Consider the following 21,492-nt stretch of genomic DNA (forward strand, 5'->3'; position numbering starts at 1 on the left):
GCGCACGCACCTCCCCAAACGGACGAGGCGTTTATACTTGACGCGTTCGCTGTTGAGATATTCTTTGAAACGACAGGGGGTGCACAAACAAAATCGTTCTTTAAATCCGCAGGAAGTAGAAGAGAAGTAGGAATTTTACCGGAATTACGTCAGATCATTCAAGATGGACTATTGTTTGTTGATTTAATAAAATTTTACATCAAACTTTTTGTTCACTCTTTAATTTCTGTGCATAATGCAGACACATTTCTACATATTGTAGTATAGCTAACGGTATGTGGGTTATTCGACAGTGTTGGAATTTACAGGATGTCTTATTTATTATTCTAACATTTCAAATTAGACCACATTATTAGAGTACAAGTTGAGGCTCAAGTAGGTGTAACTGTTCAAATACCAGATTAATGTTATAATGTATACAGTGAGGAAAATAAGTATTTGAACACCCTGCTATTTTGCAAGTTCTCCCACTTAGAAATCATGGAGGGGTCTGAAATTGTCATCGTAGGTGCATGTCCACTGTGAGAGACATAATCTAAAAAAAAATCCAGAAATCACAATGTATGATTTTTAACTATTTATTTGTATGATACAGCTGCAAATAAGTATTTGAACACCTGAGAAAATCAATGTTAATATTTGGTACAGTAGCCTTTGTTTGCAATTACAGAGGTCAAACGTTTCCTATAGTTTTCACCAGGTTTGCACACACTGCAGGAGGGATTTTGGCCCACTCCTCCACACAGATCTTCTCTAGATCAGTCAGGTTTCTGGCCTGTCGCTGAGAAACACGGAGTTTGAGCTCCTCCAAAGATTCTCTATTGGGTTTAGGTCTGGAGACTGGCTAGGCCACGCCAGAACCTTGATATGCTTCTTACAGAGCCACTCCTTGGTTATCCTGGCTGTGTGCTTCGGGTCATTGTCATGTTGGAAGACCCAGCCTCGACCCATCTTCAATGCTCTAACTGAGGGAAGGAGGTTGTTCCCAAAATCTCGCAATACATGGCCCCGGTCATCCTCTCCTTAATACAGTGCAGTCGCCCTGTCCCATGTGCAGAAAAACACCCCAAAGCATGATGCTACCACCCCATGTTTCACAGTAGGGATGGTGTTCTTGGGATGGTACTCATCATTCTTCTTCCTCCAAACACGTTTAGTGGAATTATGACCAAAAAGTTATATTTTGGTCTCATCTGACCACATGACTTTCTCCCATGACTCCTCTGGATCATCCAAATGGTCATTGGCAAACTTAAGTCGGGCCTGGACATGTGCTGGTTTAAGCAGGGGAACCTTCCGTGCCATGCATGATTTCAAACCATGACGTCTTAGTGTATTACCAACAGTAACCTTGGAAACGGTGGTCCCAGCTCTTTTCAGGTCATTGACCAGCTCCTCCCGTGTAGTTCTGGGCTGATTTCTCACCTTTCTTAGGATCATTGAGACCCCACGAGGTGAGATCTTGCATGGACCCCTCAGTCCGAGGGAGATTGACAGTCATGTTTAGCTTCTTCCATTTTCTAATGATTGCTCCAACAGTGGACCTTTATTCACCAAGCTGCTTGGCAATTTCCCCGTAGCCCTTTCCAGCCTTAAGGAGGTGTACAATTTTGTCTCTAGTGTCTTTGGACAACTCTTTGGTCTTGGCCATGTTAGTAGTTGGATTCTTACTGATTGTATGGGGTGGACAGGTGTCTTTATGCAGCTAACGACCTCAAAGAGGTGCATCTAATTTAGGATAATAAATGGAGTGGAGGTGGACATTTTAAAGGCAGACTAACAGGTTTTTGAGGGTCAGAATTCTAGCTGATAGACAGGTGTTCAAATACTTATTTGCAGCTGTATCATACAAATAAATAGTTAAAAAATCATACATTGTGATTTCTGGATTTTTTTTTTTAGATTATGTCTCTCACAGTGGACATGCACCTACGATGACAATTTCAGACCCCTCCATGATTTCTAAGTGGGAGAACTTGCAAAATAGCAGGGTGTTCAAATACTTATTTTCCTCACTGTATAAGTTGAAACCCTACAGTGTTTTGTAAATGTAATACTTCTATAAAGGTTAGGGACTGCAAAATGTACTTTGCCATAGATTAACCCATGTGATGTCTTTGTTATGTTATATAAAATGAGAAGATATAAGAACAGTTAAAAAGAGCAATTTGATCAATATTGTTTCATTCTGAATACAATATATTACAGACACATTGTTATGTGGTGCATAGAATACTTTGCTATAGTTACAGTGCTACAGGCATATGTGAATAATTATTTTAAAACTATTATAAAAATTACAAAGAAAATCTAAGCTGTTCATGTTGACTGCGGCGCCGCGCCAACCCACATAGCAAGCACACTCGGGCCGATTCTGGCTGAAATGCGGCACTGTCGGCTCAGTCACGACGTCGGTGAGAAGATAATGGGCCAGAGCCGCGCCGACTCTACAAAACACTTCTGGCTGACAGACGGCTTTTTCTCTCTGGGCCGATCTCGGCTGAAAGCTGTTGTACGCGGCAGGTCCACACTCGGTGTAGTTGCGTGTATCTACCTTCGGCCCGAGCTGGTTTTGTCTCCGGCGCTGCTAGAATGAAGATCAGCCGCTGAGAGAGAGATTTGGCGGTTAATCCTGAGGAGATTTCGGACACAGTTCTCAAGAGGAATACTTCAGCTGCAAAAGGTAAGTTAAGTTATTTAATGATCAATCTAGTGTTGTTTGATATTTAAATGCCACGAAGAGTATAGTTTTAGATGGTTTCTGTTAGGTTTGCGATGATAATAGCGTCAGAAAAACCGTTCGGTCCTGGATATATTGAGTGTTGATGAGTAACGTTAGGCCTAACTGTCAGGCGCGGTCTCTTTAGGAAAACAATATGCAATTTTTTAATATGAAAACCGATGAGCTGTATCCAGTGCACGATAATGTAAGGTAATTAAGTTTTAATGAGTTAAATTCTATTTTGTTTGCTAGAATTCATTCGATTCGTCTTTTTCAACGAGTGATTGCTATTGAATCAAAGGAGTCGAGCTGCGCTGGAGGCGCCATAAACATCATACGAGTGACTCTCTGATTCGATTCACTTAACCATTCAAATGAGTCATTTGTTTGTGAATCAAACTGAGCACGCTGTTGTAGCATTACACCTGCTAAGATAATTCAATATGTGCAATCTGAATTTAATAATAATATTTATTTTGTGGTAACACTGCCGTTTGGGCAGCTCTGACAGAGATAAACACTATAGATACGTAGAGAAAGCTGTATAATGTAAGTGCATCATCATTTGTTCTTGAATGGAGGCCTAATCTGTCTGCTGCACTTGAGCAGGTTCAGTTTTTAGAGTGAATGAAAACTTTTGAAGCATAGATATGCCGTATGATGTGATTTAAAATCATACTTATTTTACTGTGGTGGGGATTATTATGAGCAAACAAATTTAAAAGTTTAATCTGAACACTATATATATGTAATCTGACATTTATTTATTTTATTTTTACAGAAATTCTGAGCTGCTGCATGAACATTCATCAAACATATAAGGTGTGAATTCTGGCTCTGGTCCTAATGATTGTAAAAGCTGTAATGCTTAAGATTAAATAATTACCTTACAATATATATTTGTACATATTTCAAGGCTGCAATTTGGAAAAACTTTCAAGCTAATGCTGCTGAAATGGAGGTCAAGGGGACTGAAGAGGTGGCTTCCAGCTGATCAAAAGGGTGGACTTCTGTGAGTTTAAAAGACCATCTCTTTAACCTTCCATACACATGACACACTATCACATTTCTATAATTCAAATCTCTTAAAGGATTTTATGCTGCACCAATTAGGGTAAGCAGCAACACTTCCTATAATATCTAATGTACATGTTAATTTGTAAGAAGAATGACATCATTGCTTATATTAGTTGCTTATATACTGTCTCACCCTTATCCCTAGGTTACAGTAATCAGCTGATCCAGTCGGTATCCAGACCAGGTGGTGGACCTGCACCCAGGAACAACCACAACACATCCCTGACTGTCAGCGGAGACCATGTCAGCTAGATGACAGATCCCTGTGAAGACCTCATTGATGGCCCCAGCACAGATCCTCAGCAAAGACTACGAGAACCAGACAAGCCCTCTGCACAGACCCTTTTACCAGCTTCACCTGCTGGCGTGATATTACTTCATGCAGAAGAAGTTGGATGAAATATTCTGAATGATATCAATCCACAATCTGACTTGTGATGCAGCCTGGAATAATCGCACCACGTTCATTCGTTTGGCCAGACGAGACTGTTTCCTGACTGAGCCGGGTCTTGTTTGGGTTTGGGTTCCTTGTCACTGTTGCCTTTTGTCTTGCTTGGTTGAAGACACCTAATATTCAGCAATATTATTGACTTGACTGCACTGACACCATTTGATAAGAACTGAACTGAATTATGACACACAATGTTTTATATATGAAGAGTTTATTTGCAAAACGGATATCTCCGTTTTAAATATTTTTAAAATCATGTTTTTGTTGTCATGTTTTTGTTTTATTGTGTTAGTTAGCTAGTATTTATTAGTTATTCTTTACCTAATCAAAATAACCTGAATGCAGTTTGATTGAGATTAATTGGAATGCACAATGAAAAACATGATTTTTAAAATAGTTAAAACGAAGTTATCTGTTTCTGCAAATGAACTCTTCATTTATATATATATATATATATGCAGTAAATATAATTTACTTGTTACTTTGTGGTTTAAAAAGTGTGAATGTTTATACTGTAGTGCATTTGTTCATATATATTTAAAGTATTTGGTAATTTTATAATTAAAGCCTTTTTAATGTTTTTAAATGGTTGTATTTGTGTTTCACTGCTGAATTACATTTAGCAGTTTCTGGGCCACATTCGGCCCGGGGACCAAGCCGAGTCTCAGCCAGATCTGGCTTAAAGTGTCTGGGCCAGACCTGGGCCACATAAAATAATAGAAGTCACTCTACAGTATGCGGGCCAGATCTGGGCCACTTCAATAAATAAGAGTCATTTTACAGGATGTGGGCCACATCTGGGCCGGAGGAAATTGTTTGAGTCTGTTTTCAGTGTGTGTGCCAGTTTTGGGCCGGGGACCCAGCCAGAACTGGGCCAGAAGTGAAGCAAGGTTGTGGCCCAGAGGTGGGCCAGACAAATTTTGCTATCTGGGAACTGTTCGCTCGAGTCACAAAAAATGTCGTGCACACCGCCACGCAAAATGAGGTCGCGCTCAACCAAAGCGAACTTCCGCTAACACCGCGATGACGTCATATTTGGCGCGCGCACCCAAGCGAACTTGCGGACGCGTCGAGTATAAACCAGGTTTTAACATAAAGTTGTTTCAAGGGGACTGTTCTTATAAATGTGTCTTGTAAGTCACTTTGAATAAAATCATCACTTTGTATTTGGGATATATATATATATATATATATTTATTTTATTTATTTTTTTAATTCAGATGATGTATTGAATTATTCATAATTAGTTACTTATACAAAGTCTGCAGATATACTCTCTAAATCAAACACTTTCTGATGCAAAACCCGAGTTTTTAAGCTCAGCTGTTAGCTGCACAATTTGCATTTAAATTGGCTTATTGACTTGTTACATAGTCATTATTGACTGAATTTCAGAGATAATTCTATCAGATCATGTAAACATTACTAATGATCATTTACATCCAATTAGGCACATAATGTCAACTCACAGATTTTGAGTGCTTAAATAATTCATCCTTTGACTAGTCCTTCTATAAGTGAGCTTCAGCTTTAGCTGTTTCTTAGCTGTGTTGATGAGGAGTTAATAGAAGTGAATGTCCATGCAGTTGAGATGATGCAGCTAAGAAATGAAAGTGTGCTTATCTCCTTTTCCAGATTTGAGCTGCATACAGTGTATGAAATGGTCAAGAAACTTCATGTGCTGATGACTTTAGATAAGTTCTGTGACACTTGACAAGTTTTATTGCTGTAGAATTTGGTCTTGAATCTGAATATTCTAAATGAATATAGACTCAGATGTCTGCAGTGGCAATGCAATTTGATTTTAATTTGGTCAAAATAGGGCTGGTTCTTGAATTCTGTGTTATTTATTTATTTTATTCTTTCATTGCTGTACCACTTTTTTTTTTTTTGAGATAATTTCTCAAGGACCCTGCATTCTACACTGTGTTCCACTATTTGAACAGAAGAATTGTGTACCTGCTTGCTTTCACCATGTAGAACATGGTCAGATTGTTGAAGTTTTAAAGAACTTGACTAAGTGGTTGAGTTCAGTTGGTATGTTCAGTTATGGTTGGGGCCCAGCATTGAACACCTCTTATATAGAAGAGAGCAGTATTTGAGGTTAAACGTATCCCATCATTAATCATGTTCATTTGCCCTGAAATCACAAGAATTCTAAGAAAATTGTGTGTAAGTTAAAATAATTAGACATTACATATAATTTTGTATTAAAATGTAAAGTTTTGCACATTTTTATTGGTGCAGAGATTATTGTGATTTTTTTTCTAAAATGTTTGCAACTGCTTTTTAGCACTTAATTAGAAGCATCATGATTACTAAATTGTGTTGTCTGTTACATAGTTGGTTTATTTTAGTGCAGAATATTGAAAATCAAAATATGTAAATAAATGCGATGTAAGTATACAAGCGGTCAAGTGCAATGACCACATGTGTGGGTACTGAGACAATCTCCAAGTGCACACAAAGTCATATGATCCATGACAAGTCAAAACAAACCATGGTCATTTGCCCTGCTGGTGAATGCTGTAACAACACCCTCTGATTCTAAAAACTGTCCTCTTCTATTGACTGACCAACATTTATAGGGGTTAGTACTACACAGTATCAGTCAAAGCTGTGGAGACACTGGTATTGTTGTATTCTGTAACTCTGTATGTCTGTGATAGACGCTATGGGTTGTATATGTTGTCTACTGTCTTTTTTTAAATCTGGACCTTGAGTCTGTAATAAAAGTTTGATTGATTGCTAATATTTCATAAGACATTTCAACAGTATTTCAACAAATTCTGCCAGAACAAGCAGTCTTTTTTTTTTTTCTGTCTTTGTAGACCTTCTTGACACGCTGACTGGTGGCAGAACTAACTGACTAGTCGACAATGTTGTGAGCCCATGATGTATTTCTCTTCTTCCATTTCTTAGCCTCTCTTTAGCCTTAGCGCTACCTTATTTCTTTCTCTTCTTCTTATGCTGTTCATGTTGTATTCTCTCTGTCTGTCTTTCTCTCTCTCCCTCCTTTGGATTTCGAATCATGATCCCCTCTGCTGCAAAGAAAACTCCACCTACTCAGAGCTGCTAATGTAGTCACTGACAGTGCAAGCTCTCTCCTGCGTGCTCCCTCTCTCGCTCTCTCTCTCTCTGTCTCTCTTTCTCTCTCTCTCTCTTCACTCCGGTCCCACATAAATAAATAGCGTCAGAAGGATGTGGGAGAAGAAAGATGCTGCTGCCACTGGAAAAAGAACAATGTTGAGGCAACTCTCCCCTGTTTATCTTCAGCGCATGCTTCCAGTCTGGGGATTACAGGCACATACCCTCTGGATTTCTTGCCCACTGAAGGATGCTCTGTTCTGACGGCACTCCTTCTGTACCAAAAGCAAGGACTACTGGACTTTTATCACTGTTTCTACCTACCTGCCATTGAGCCACTGATCTAGCCAGCCAGAGGAGCCCATGGAGTCCAACCCTGTGGTAGATGGTCCACTTCACATTTGTGCTTGGCAATAGACAAAGAGGCGAAGAGATTAGAAACATTGGCAGCCGATCAGCTCCATGGTTTTCTGACTTTATCAAGGCTGTGACTTTTGGCATCTGATAAAGAGGTAGGACTTCAAAACATATTTCTTCACAATTTAGTGTTTTCTATGCTTTTGACTGCATTTTTTGTACTTTCGTTGCGCATGATGGTTCTGCAGTGTGGTATTTTGGAATATGTTCAATGCATTATACTTAAAATTAAAAGATTCAAAGTTTTAATACCATCTGTTTTGATACCATCCACTTTTCATTATCCCATAGCTGTTGTGAAAACTAAGAGGACCCCAAAATAGGGTCCTCAATGCAAAAAAATGGCTTTGTTGGGTTAGAAGAGACTTAAAGACATCCAGGTACCCTCATTTCAGCTATATGTGTTGTTTTAGACTTGCTGAGCAGACCCACATGGTGACTTCTTGCAATATTGTGGACGCAGGTGATGTGTGATGCCTGCTGAGGTAGCTCATTACTCTGAGCCAAGAGACTGAGGCTACACATTGGCTGAAACCAGTTTTGTTGCTTTGCCAAAACATCTCTGTCACACTCACAAATGCCAAACACGCCGTGGCGTATTTCCCATCCTCAATGGCAGGCTGTTTTTCTAGTTTCTGTAAAAGCAGAAGTGTTGTATGGCAGATTCTTTGTGTTCAGAGAATTGTCGCTACATCTCAAGTATCTGATGTAGCCAGAAGGCACTTTTTTGCCACATTGGTGTCCAGGATTTCTTGTTAAGTGCCATTCAGTCTATATCCACTCTCCTACCCACACGCCTTTTGCAGTATTATATTCCCCTTTTCTCCCACTTAAGAAGGTACTTCTTGATGCTAAAAAGTCATTGTGGAAGTGTGCAGGCATCTTAGATGTGTACTTATAGGGCCAAATGTGCCAATGACTAGTTTGTAAGCAAAGATAGACTAAAAAGATGTAGAAGGAATCATTTGTGCTAGAGATCTAATGAGCACCTAAGGGCAGGTCGGCATGCTGTCTGGCCAGGGATAGAAAAATCCCTCCATAGATTTGAACAGAATTAATTACCAGAGAAAAGGAAATTAACTGCTTTGCTTACCTGCTTGTAGCATGGCAGTTGAAAATGGGACAGTTTTTAATGTGCCTGATGAAGACCTGTGGGTCGAAACGTTGCTAATAATAAATTAATCCTGAACAGCTACTTTTCTAAAAAATGTGCTTTTCACTGCGCTCAAAATGAAAAAAAAAAAAAAAATAAAAAAATAAAAAATGATATATATATATAAAATTGATATATATATATATATATATATATATATATATATGTTTGTACTGCACATTTATGAGCCACATATTTTGTGTGAAAATAAATCATACAAGTTATTTATTTTGTTTAAAAATCGTATAAATGTATGAGGTGGCAAGGGGGGCCTTTCACCCCACACACGGGGTAAAAGGCTCTCCAGCATGGGGCAAAAGGCAAACAGTATTGATGCAAATACTTTAGCTAAAATAATGTAGGTTTTTTTTTTTTAGTTTTTTTAATCATGTAATTGAATACTTGTTCAAAACAATCACTTTAGCAAAATTTGTACTATTTTCTGCTTATTTTGATAAAATAATATATATATTTTTTTTTCAATAAGTATACTGTCACTAAAATACGTTAATAAACAAAAAATCAATTTCAAAAAAGTAAATTCATTTTTAAAAGTAAAGCATTATGGGAGTGTCACATGTTTGAGTTCCTTTTTGTCCATATTTGGTTCTGTTCCTGTTCATTATGAGTTAATGTGGGTTCAGCTGTGTTTAATTAATTATCTTGTTTAGTCCTGTGTATTAATAGAGTGTTCTGTTCCTCGGTTCCTTGTCCGGTATTGTTCGTGTGTTCCTGCCTGTAAGTCTACATTGTGGATTATTAAACTAGTATTGAATGTTAATCTCCTTCGTCTCCTACACAGTAAGCAGACTGTGACAGAATACCGGACCCAAAAATAGTAAGCGGTGCTCCTTTTCCCTGTTTTGTTCTCCCGTTTTTTGAAAAGTCTTTTGTTTTTCCCTGTTTCTCCCCGCGGCTATGGAAACCACCACAAGGTTTTCCCACCCTCGCCCGCCGAGACCTCCTGCTTGTGGCATATGCGTGGGAGTTCTGCAGGATCGCCGCAAATATGGCGCTGGATGACGCCACGCTGAATTCTCTGTTCTGGATCAGGGCCAACTACTATCGCCCCGTGGACCTCCCAGACACCACAGGACAGAGCTGGAGGGAAGGGATTCTCCGGTGTCTGGAGAGTGTCCAGCCCTGATCCAGAACCAGCTTGCCATTTAAGTCTGTCAGCCGTTCCCCAGTCAAGCCCGTCAGCCGTTCCCCAGGTAAGCCCGCCGTCCGCGGCGAAGTCAAGCCTGCCGGCCCGAATTACCCCAAACCAAAGTAGGAATTTGAGGAGGAAAAGACTGTTCTCAGCCCTCATCCCAGCCCCAGAACTCGCTCTAGTGTCGGCTCCAGCGTGCATCTCAGAGCTCCTGGATATGGCGCTACCCCCAGAGTTCTCGGCGCCTATCCACACTCCAGAGCCCGTTCTTCAAGAGGCCGCTCCTCCAGAGCCCGTTCCTCAAGAGGCCGCTCCTCCATAGCGCCCTCAAGTGCCCGCTTCTCCTGAGCGCCCTCAAGTGCCCACTCCTCCTGAGCGCCCTCCAGAATCCCTCCGGGCATTGAAGGACCTAATTTCCCCGAAGAAATTTTTTTTGAGGGGCCATATGCCCGTGGCCATGGTGACCGAGCCGGGCAAGGTCACAGAGGCCCATCTGCCCTGGCCTCCTGAGTCCTCTGATCCGCCATGGCCTCCTGAGTCTCCTGATCCGCCATGGCTTCCTGATCCGCCCTGGGCGCCCGCCCCCCCTTCCCGATGGTAATGTTACGGCGCGGGACGTGCCTTCTGGGAGGGGGGCGATCTGTCACATGTTTGAGTTCCTGTTTGTCCATATTTGGTTCTGTTCCTGTTCATTATGAGTTAATGTGGTTTCAGCTTTCAGCATATCATAAATATTAAAAGTTATGGCAAATGCATTCTGGGATGCACTCTGACCAGTTCTACATGTGCTTTCCAACAGCCTAGAGACAGCTGATGCATTGATGCTGAAAGGAAAATTGCAATATTTCTCCCAACATTTTTGAAAAAAAAAAAAAACTGAGACTTTTTTTTTTTTTTTTATATCTTCTGTTACGTGTATTAAATGTTACAATTATCCCTGTTGTTCCCTAAGGCTCAGCTGTACATTTCAGTCGCTGCTGCTTTCTTTAACTTGTGTGAAATGAGTTCCTGTTAAAATCCCTTATATTAGCGTAAGAGCTCTGTGCTACACAGCACATCAGCAAAAGGGCTTCTATAGTGATTATTAATTCTGTTTGGGTGGGAGGCATGTATATCAACAGCAGACTCCACAGAGACAGGAAACGGGAGGATTATTTTTGCACTCTAATTAGTCTACTACAAGCTCCGACTTAATTGGTGGCCCCTAGTTTGCATTTGATGTGTTGAGAAGTAAAAAAGGCTAAAAGGAGGGTGAAACGAAATGGATATGTAAAAAACAAAACAATCCATCAACATTCTTTTGAAGTGGTGCAGGAAAAGACGAGGCAGGATGTGAAGCCAGTAGGAGCTGGGTCTGTGCACACAGATCTATTTGAATAAATATGTAATCTGAGCCTACAGGACTATGATGCATTAAAAATGAGGACACATTTCACTCTTAAGAAAATGCTCAGAAATGTTCACCAAATTTGGTTGCTGTCATTTGCATTTCAATTCAGCTGAACGCACATGTGCACACATTTACGTAGGTATGTGTGAGATTGTTCAGATTTATTTTTATTTTTTCAACAAGCACGGGCTGTCTTTCTTACTGTATGTTGTGTCATGCTGATGCATTTGTATTAAAGCCGTCTAGAGCAGATGCACTACAAAAACTTATTTTCAAATATTTATAAGCTGCTGTCTCTTAAAAAAAAAAAAAACAGTGGTAAACCTGTACAGGTTAAACAAACAGTTTTGAGTATCTGTAAAATAACATTTGTTATTATTTATTGATGATGATGATGATGATGATGATGATAATAATAATAATAATAGATTTAAATGCTTGTATTTAAAATTATTATTATTATTATAATAAACTATAGATACACAAAACGTAATGATAATACTATTTTGTAATGTTTTATATTTAATGTTTATATATTTATTTTATATTATATTTGTGTTGTTATTATTAATAATATAATAATAATAATAATAATAATTCATAAAAAGATGCTTAACCATTTTTTATATGTTTTAATATCTCAATTCTCGTGCAATTCTGCTTTTAGTAAATTTATATTTCTTTAAAGAATATATGTGTGCGGCTTATTTTTCTGTAAAATGTAAATAATAACTGATTAACTTTTTTTGTTAATCAGGGGAGCAAATGACATTATTCAAGCAACCACTGCTATTGTTACCGATCCGTTCATATTGGATACATATCATATCGGTTCCGAAATATATAGTGAAAATAGTGAAAAATGACATTCACTTATTGCCTGTCGAATCTCATGGAGACTGAAAGGCCAGTAGGTGTCCCATTCTTTAAAACCTTTCTCAACCAAAACTTAAATTGATACGTTACCTTTCACATGAGGTCTTATGTTTGCCTTGGGATTTACTCAGGAGAACAACGTTTGATCTGTCCCCCATAGCAGAAAGCATGTGAATCCATTTTAACTGCCAAAACTGTCACATTTGTCTATTAAAATGCCTCTACTTCCTGTGAAAAGAAGTCCTCCTGTTCTCTGTTTGGTTATTTAAATCTGATATCTTGCGGCGAAGCTGTCCAGCTGCTCTACGAAGGAGAATGAAACCTCTGTCAACCTCCCCGTCTGTGTCACAGAGATGCTTTTACCTTTTGGAAGGAGCCACATGAAGAATCGACTCCCACGTAGACACGTCTGGGCCTGTCGAAAAGCGGCAACCATGTGGGTGCAAACGCTTTCATTATTTGATTGCCATCTTATGTGTAACGCCTGCTGAATTCTTGGCCATAATAAATGTGGCACGTGGGCCTCCGGCATGGAATTAAGTGCACAATAACTCTGCGTATCATTTTGATGCAGACCTTCACAGCTGCGCTACTGAGCTCTGGGGCTTAGCTTAAGGGTGATCCTCCGTGACTGACACATAATGTAGAATGAGGGTCACCTTATTATATTGCCGACATCTGCTATCCTCCAACTCCATGATTTTCAGGAAAAAAGGGTGCAAATTATACAGAGCAGTTTGTAGGGGTCTCACCACCTCAATTAAGGTTTGAACCACCCCAAAGGAAGTCAAAACAAAAGCTTAGAGAATCTTAAACCTACAAAATAGGTACATCAAAAAAAAAAAATAGAGCTCATAAAATACAATATGAGCTGCATGAGACAATTTTTATTACAATTATACAGTATGTATTTATATAGGCACAAAATTACTTTCACTGACTTTTACATTAAATGTTTTATATATATATATATATATATATATATATATATATATACATACATATATACACACACACACATACATACATACATATACATATATTTAATTATGTTAATGTGTTTCAGTTATAATGTTAATGTGTTTCAGTTGCGTGTACACAAAGCACTTCTTTATAATGAGCCGATGGTAGCCCTTTGTAAATGCAAAAGTAATCAGTGCTTTATGCATATTTTCAAGTATGTTAATGTAAGCAAATGGATTATGGATAATATTGTCTATGTGAGTGATGGTCATATTTACCTGCTGTACGGTTGGTTGCATTGACTAACGAGCTTCTTGAATTAGATTTTTTTAACCCTTTATTCTTTAGCGTTGAATGGTTGAAAATATTTAACGTCCAAACAACGGGCTACACCAGCAAACTGCAGCTATTTTTGTTCATGTGAACGTAATTTTATTATCAGCAGTGTACAAAATCTGAATCTGAATTCAAACTATATATGTAGCAACACTTCAAACTTTTGAATGGTAGTGTAATTACAATGATTTTTGAGAGAGCATCTGAAAAAACGTTTGCCTATATAATTTGGGAATGTCTGAAATATATTGGAGCAACTGTTGTCTTGTGCACTTACCTAGACTCATATCATGGTTCAGCAGCACCTTCAGCCTCAGGTGTCCTGTCTAACTGCTGAAGCTTGTCAGATTTGTTGCTGAGAAGCTTTTTTCCAAACACAGAAAATGTGCACCAGCCAAAACTATAAATAACAAATCTGAAATACACAATAGTAGCAACATTGATTGCTAATGTAAGTACATTCTGCAGCTGTGCTGACTCAGAAGCTGACAATTTTTCTATATTAATATGGCACTCAATCAGATGTCTACCTGAGGTTGATGCAACTTTAAAGTTGTTGATGTGACCAAATATTGCTAACGTTTAAAGAAAAAGTGAAATGCAGTCCCCCACCCAAGTGTACAAATCCAATGAAAAAGCATACTGTACCATTGCGAATGCTTTAATTTTTACGAATGACATTTCTACACAATCTGGAACGTCTGCTCCCCGAGCAGACATGTGGTCCTATGTGTTCTCGTCCCTAGACATTACAACACTCACTTTACGATGTCCTGCCCTATCACACAAACACATCTAGCCAAGATCCCACCGTCTCCCCCAGGGTCTTCTCAGCCTAATGGAATGTAGTCTTCTCACACAACGGCACACTCACAGAGCAATTACGCCGACAGATTCATTTAAGGCCGGCCGCAATCTCTGGCAGTGGACGTGAGGCGCGCTCTGACAGTGAACAGACAGCCCATTCACCCTTGATCAGCCTCGCTGGCTTTCTCACTGTACAATATCCCCCACAGGAAGTGATGATTTCAGTCAGAAAGAACAATAAAGACTGTATCAGATGCTGGATGGACGTCATTGCATTGTCCTCGGCTGAAGAAATATGTTTGGCAACTATCACAAGGCTCTTTTTTAGCCAATTTGAGGCTGTTTGGAGCCAGCTGGCAGGTTGAGTGCCGAGCTTCCAGTAGCTCTGTCGTTTTGTCTTGCTGCTTCTTTTTTTGTCGTGCCACATATTCTGAACAAACAAATCCCTTGGGCCATAGCACTCTGCGTCTCCATAATGACACAAAACAAAGGTGGAAAAGATGGGGAATTCAGGTTTAAAACCCTCACCTTGAGTACCTTAAAAGAGATAGCCAGACTGTCCATTGAATGAGTTATAACTATTTGTGTGCCCTATTAGGAAATATCTACCCATGGTTCTCTTTTGTGAAAAAATAGTTTTGTGTCTCATCTTCAATGAGAAAAATGTGTGACAGGACTTGGGAAAATTAATTTTAATCATTTAATTTTAAAGGTACATCAGATGCCCATTTTCTACAAGTTGGTATGATTCTATAGCATTCTTTGGTTAAAATTTCTCAATGGTAGTGTAAAAACATCACCCTTTTTACCTTGTCAAAAACAGCTTTGTTCACAGCTAGCCGTTTTGGTGCATACCCTTTAAATGCTAATGAGCTCTGCTCACCCCACCCCTCTCTTTCATGGGGTTATGAGCAGCTCTCTGAAAGACTGTTAACTTTAGCTGCATTCATTGTGAAACTTGCTAACTAGCACATTATTAGGAAAGGCGATTTGCAAAGATTCATAAAAAAACCTTATACTCACTTTTCTGGAGGTGAAGCTGGATCACACAATTCGTGTGAACATAGACGCATTTAGGTAGATCGGGGGTGCATTCCCTTCAAAAGCAAAAGTAATCCACTGAGTCTTCAGCCGCTCAGATTTCCAGAGTAAATGACAACTGCTATGCTCATTATTACATCCAACAACAAAACACCTCAGTCGCTTAAAAGACATTCTTGCATACACCTGCTATGTGGTGGACTGTTTACAGCTCACTCAGGGCAGGTCTGTGCTAAACCGTCAGTGTTTGTCAATAGTTGTGGGAGGGGCCTTGGCCAATGTGACATACATCAGGCCAGAATCTGAGAATGGCTAGATCTAAGATAGCATGCATTATTTTTGTGGATTAAAAAAAAACAAAAACAAAAAAAAAACAAACACTGGGTGGATTTTTATCATTATAGGGTCGTTGTATACACACACTGCCAACAAACATTAATGTTCAAACACCATGTAAAAGTGAATTTTGCATCTGATGACCTCTTTAAAAGATACTGCTGACAAATCTTAACTAATGAACAACTACATGATGTACGTTTTTAATTCACTAGCTCTTTAGAGTAATTTGTTGGGAATCAGGATACATTAATTATGTATTATATTTTTGATTCACTAAAATAAAACTGATTCATTAGAATGCATGTGTGGGAACTAAACAAATCAGAATTTGTTTCCCAACCCTAATATTGAATTAAAAGGTGCTGTAAATGTTTTTTCCCATTTCGCTAGAATTAGGGCCTATTCACAAAGATACAATAATTACAACACAATAAACAATAATAATAATACAATAAACCAAAGTTATGTCAGCAAACCTGATGTTAGCAAACCTGGACATTAAAAAAATTAATAAATAATAATAAAAATTAGTGGGGGTTTTTTCCCGTTTTTTTTTTCAAGTGTTTAAAAATCTTAGTTATACTTTATTTTTAAGGTGTCCTTGTTACAGTATAATTATACATTTAAGTACTTATTAATTCATGTACTTTCTATATGGTTAGGGTTAGGATTAAGGTTTGGCTTAGGGTTACTGGCATGTAATTATGCATAATTAATTGTTATTATAATAATTAGTACATTTAATTGTGTAACAAAGACACCTTAAAATAAAGTGTTACGATTTTTTTTATTATTATTATTTTTTATTCTTCACAGAGTCTAGTGCCTAGACAGATATGATTCCCACAGTCACCTATTTCAGTGGTATCTGTCATGCAGGGACATTTTATGTGTGGTATTGCAAAAAATCACTTACAGCACTTTCAGTATCTAGTGTGAGAGTGTAATTCGATATTGTGTAGGGGCCCATATACCACGGTTCCATGACACCTACATTGTATTAGACTTTCCTCATCTGGCTAATTACATAACAAGGCAATGAATAGGTCTGAGCATATTCATAATTACCCTGGGTAGCCTAGACTTATGAATTCCCCTTGTTAGCACCATGTCTAAGAATTACTAATTTAGCCTGATGTTTCCTTTCCTTTCCATTGCTTATTGATTTCATATTCATGACTTCCGAAATTAAGGAACGGGTGCCTTTTGAGTCCAATTAAACAAGCCTGGCATGGTCCTAGGAGAAATGATTATGGCAAATAAGAGCATTTTCATGGGCTCAGTGAATAGCAGTCAGATCACCTCTGGAGGATAATGTTAGCAGGAAAAGAAACCCATAAATGCTGCCCTGGTTGTAAGATCGAGTGGCTGCATAATAATCACACAGTAGCTTTGAGAGTCTATAGCTGAAATATCATAAAATATACAGGCACAGAAGAGGCACAGGTTTTTATTATTATGAGCTGACATATTGGCTATTCATATATATATATATATATATATATAGTATATAGCTATTTTTTGCTTTTATTGTTTTTTTTTTATTTGTTTGTTTTGTTTTGTTTTTTCCTCTCTCTCCTCAGCTGTCTGCCATGGTTAGAGATGCATGAACATGGCATAACATGAGAATAAAGGAATTGTATTTTTTTTAAAGACTGAGACTGTATTACAGTGTGACTGGAAAGCATATAGAGTAAAGAAAGTTTTCATTCAATGTCTTATTTAAAGGCACACATAGTTCTGATACTGCATTATACTGTATGTAGTTGTTGATTTATTTGGTATCAGCATTTGAATAAAAAACGCTGAAAAAAGTGTCTTAAATCAAAACGTCTGGATCAGGGTTAAAATTGTTTTTAAATTATTTTCATTTTGTTTTTATTTACATTTAAATTTCAAATCACCGTTTCGGTTTAGTGTAGCTTTTTGTTAGGGTTTGTAGCCTGATTTCTTATGCAATTTGCTTCTTAGGTTTTTAGGTTCTCAAAGTTTTATTTGAAAACATATTTTGATATTTTTACTTTGAGACGAGTCAAAACCCTGAGATACTGAAAAAGCCTAGTATTTCACATTTTCTGCAGGTTTCATATGTTGAGGAGCCCTAGAGGGTGTGAGAATCCTTCCTCTCTGAATTATGTTGTCACGTTTGGAAAATGTTGTTTCTCTTTTATCCCTGATGCGTTTTCACAGCCTCCATCTCTGTTTTTCTGGCTCTTGTCCTAAGCCTTTTGATTTCTTCTCATCTCTCTCCCTGTCCTTCGGTGGAGCTCTCGCTTTGCTTTCTTCTCTCTGTTTTTTCTCTCTGTCCTAAAGGTGTGTCTTTGTGAAGAATACCCTCTGTCCACTGTCTAATGTAGTTTATGTCTTTACCTCAGCTCAGGAAAATAGCTTGCATAACATGTGACACTGTCACACAGGACACATGTTTTAACCTGCTCAATATATTATAATGGTTTTATGTATATTTGTGTTTTAATAGGTGTGTATGTATTTAAATGAGTCTGGGTCTGACTGTCATGTGACTGATCACATGACAGGAAATAGGAAATTGACAGAATAAAGGAGGCAGCATGTCAAACAATCATGAGGTGCGTTCGACTTCATGCAGCACTGCGCAGACCGATTGGCAGACTGACTTGAAGTAGTGCATGCCGGTTAGAAATTTAATCCGATTTGAACCAGCACCGACGCCACGTCACTGTCACGTGTGGTATCAAAGTACCGCAACAGCGTTTCGAGAGCAGTCAGCTGACTCAGCTAGCACAGCTTTTTCAGAGCGACTGCAGGAGTGCAGATGACGACAGCTATTTCACGATTGGCCAAATTCACCACATGAGAACAATGATGTGTGTTTCTAACATCTTCAAATCCAATACTGCTCATAAATCTGTGTTTTTAGAACAGTAAAAACTGTTTTACTGTAGTCGCAATGTTATATTGAGTCACGTTTATCATAAAACTGATGAAAGCATATATACCCCCACTTTATTAGTATTTAAATAGTATTTACGTTGAACTTTATTCTTGAACAGATGGTGCTGTATTAAGCAGTATATAAAAAGTGTTTCTGTTGCTCATGAAAACATTTCTGAACCATCTGTGTATTTGACAAATATTGAATTTTATTCACTTCATCTGTGATAGAGTATGCAAGCACCGCGCGTCACTGCCGGGAGCAGAAAGTGTCCGGTTTGACGTGTCCGTTTTCAACTCTGCCCCTGACTGCAAGTGGCTACTCTCGTTGATCGCAGTCTGTAGCTGTGCTTCAAGTCGAACGCACCTATTGTCAAGAGTGGAGAGTGGAGTTACCTTTGTGGACTTTACTTTCCGGCACTTTCGATATTGTTTGTGTGCACTCAGACTGTGTGCAGTTGCGATCTCTCCGTGTTTTTAAACTAGAAATTATTTCTCTTTGCTCCTGGATTAAACTTTGTCAAGTTATCAACCACTCACAATAGATCTATGTAAGTGAAATGCATCAGAAAGTCTTTCAACAATCAAAGATGGAACTTTAATTTCTTTACAATGAAAGTTTATGCTAGAAATGTTTTGGAATGGGATATTTGTCTGATTTGTACATATAAATATCCTAGTCTGCCTAACTGCATCACTACATTGTATTGACATTACAGGTCAAAGCCATCTCATGTTCTGTTTATCTAAATAAATAGGCCTAACATATATGGCTCTTACTGCTTATAAAAAATCAGTGTTGTCATATTTTGAATACCTCAACTGAACTTAGGTAATTTGTTTTATAAATTTTATTACTGACTGAGTACTTGTCTTTTTTGTAAATTAAATTCAGTTTTTAATATTACATATTTAAGCTAAGCATTTAAAAATTTGCTGTGCACACTACAGTCTCCGTGCTCACAGTGTCTCAGACACTAATATTTTAGCTGAGTCAGTGTCTGGCCTTCTGGGATTTCAGTACGGAGATAAAGATTAGGGTTATCATTTTTCAGTATTACATGACATCGTGGGTGTATATTAGCACAGTTTGTTGTATTTTTGGGGCGTCTGGCAGAGCGTTAGGACCCAGAAGTGGTGAAGCGTGATGTTAGACGTAACAAGCAGATATTCTTAACCACTCCTATTCAACCATGAATCTGCTTTGAGCAAGAGGTGGAGTGGAGGTGCACCACAATAAAACCCCGCCCTTTATTCAATATTCCATTTCACTTGGAAATACATCACAACACTGATGTCAGTTGCAACTTCCGGTTCACTGGTACTTTGATATTGATATTTTTCAAGGTATTGAAGTTAGAAATTCATGTATCATGACCACTAATTCACGTACTTTGAACAAAACCCACTTTTATCTTATTGACAAAGTAGCTAACATCCACATAGATCTTTGATATGAATGAATGCTTTTTGGTCAAGTCAAGTCACCTTTATTTATATAGCACTTTTAACAATACAGATTGTGTCAAAGCACTTAACAGTATCAAATTAGAGGATAGAGTGTCAGTAATGTATAATGATAAGATTAAACACTCAATTTTCAATTTTCAGTTAAAGGCATTTCATTATTGAATTCAGAGATGTCATTGTCTAGCTCAGTTTAGTTTAAATATTATCTGTGCATTCAAATCGGCAATAATCGCTAGAAATTAAGTGTCCCCAACTGAGCAAGCCAGAGGCGACAGCGGCAAGGAACCAAAACTCCCTCTGTGACAGAATGGAGAAAAAACCTTGGGAGAAACCAGGCTCAGTCGGGGGGCCAGTTCTCCTCTGACCAGACGAAACCCGCAGTTCAAAAGTTTATATTTCTATTTTAATTTTGTTGCAATTTCTAACAATAGTAGTATTATGTAGTTAGGTATTTTATTATATTTTAGTTATTTAGTTATATTTTTTTAGTTTTATTGTATTAAATCGAGGTCAATTTTGGTAATTCATTAAATATCGAGTAGTTTTTGAGAGGAGTACTTTGTACTTTTAATTAAGTACTGTTTTTACACCAGTACTTCTACTTATTTCAGCAATGTAACAGTACTTGTACGCAAGTACAAATTTTCAGTACTCTTTCCACCACTGCTGTTTAATGTGACTCTTCAGCTATCAAATTAACCATAAGCTGCATTACAATTATCTTAAATTTGCATGTTATGCTGGTTAAAATGCTAAAGCACATTTTTGTGAGCTCATTCTCACACCTAAACCTCTCCTCGGCAGCCTGTTGAATGTGCATCAACTGAGTGGTGCACTCTGCTAAGTCACTGCCTCCATAGTCTGTAGCCTGCCGTGTTGTGGGTTTGAGTACTACGTTCGAGTACTTCTGAACTGGCTGTTTTTCATGTTCATTCAATTTGTGCAGTTTTTGATTTTTGATCTTCCCTCTCTGCGCTGCGCTATAGCCCCTTCAGGTTCAATGTGTTAATGACCGTGAATGTTGGTGGTCAGGGCAGATGAGAATCAAAATGATCGCTTCACACAAGTGTGCTAAATGTACACCCATTGTTCCCAGCTACAATATAATTAGAGTCTCCCTCCTCTGCACTGTCAACCGGGCTTTTATTTCTCAACCCAGAAATCCATCTTTACCCTGTCAGGAGAGAGAGGGGAAAAGAAAAGAATAAAGAAAGAAACACCAAGTGGAGGAATGGAAAAAATAATTATATTTTTAAGTGAGGATAGTGTAAAGGAAAATTACAAGCCCTAGCAACTG

The 21,492-nt window shown here is 38.3% G+C and overlaps 1 protein-coding gene across 3 annotated transcripts in view; it reads left to right on the forward strand.

Moving 5' to 3' along the window:
* Window positions 1-21,492, forward strand: part of sgcd (sarcoglycan, delta (dystrophin-associated glycoprotein)) — a 364,688-nt gene that overhangs the window by 23,206 nt on the left and 319,990 nt on the right. The window contains exon 2 of one of the 3 annotated variants that reach the window (XM_058758924.1): window positions 7,082-7,849. The exons of 1 other annotated variant lie outside the window; for it this stretch is intronic. The gene's annotated coding sequence lies outside the window, so the exon portion shown is untranslated. Of the gene's footprint in view, window positions 1-5,526; window positions 7,850-21,492 lie in introns of those variants that run through there. One more of the 3 variants, XM_058758923.1, reaches the window with a different exon arrangement.

The sequence above is a fragment of the Onychostoma macrolepis genome, chromosome 21 (genome assembly GCF_012432095.1).
Source record: "Onychostoma macrolepis isolate SWU-2019 chromosome 21, ASM1243209v1, whole genome shotgun sequence".
Lineage (NCBI taxonomy): Eukaryota > Metazoa > Chordata > Actinopteri > Cypriniformes > Cyprinidae > Onychostoma > Onychostoma macrolepis.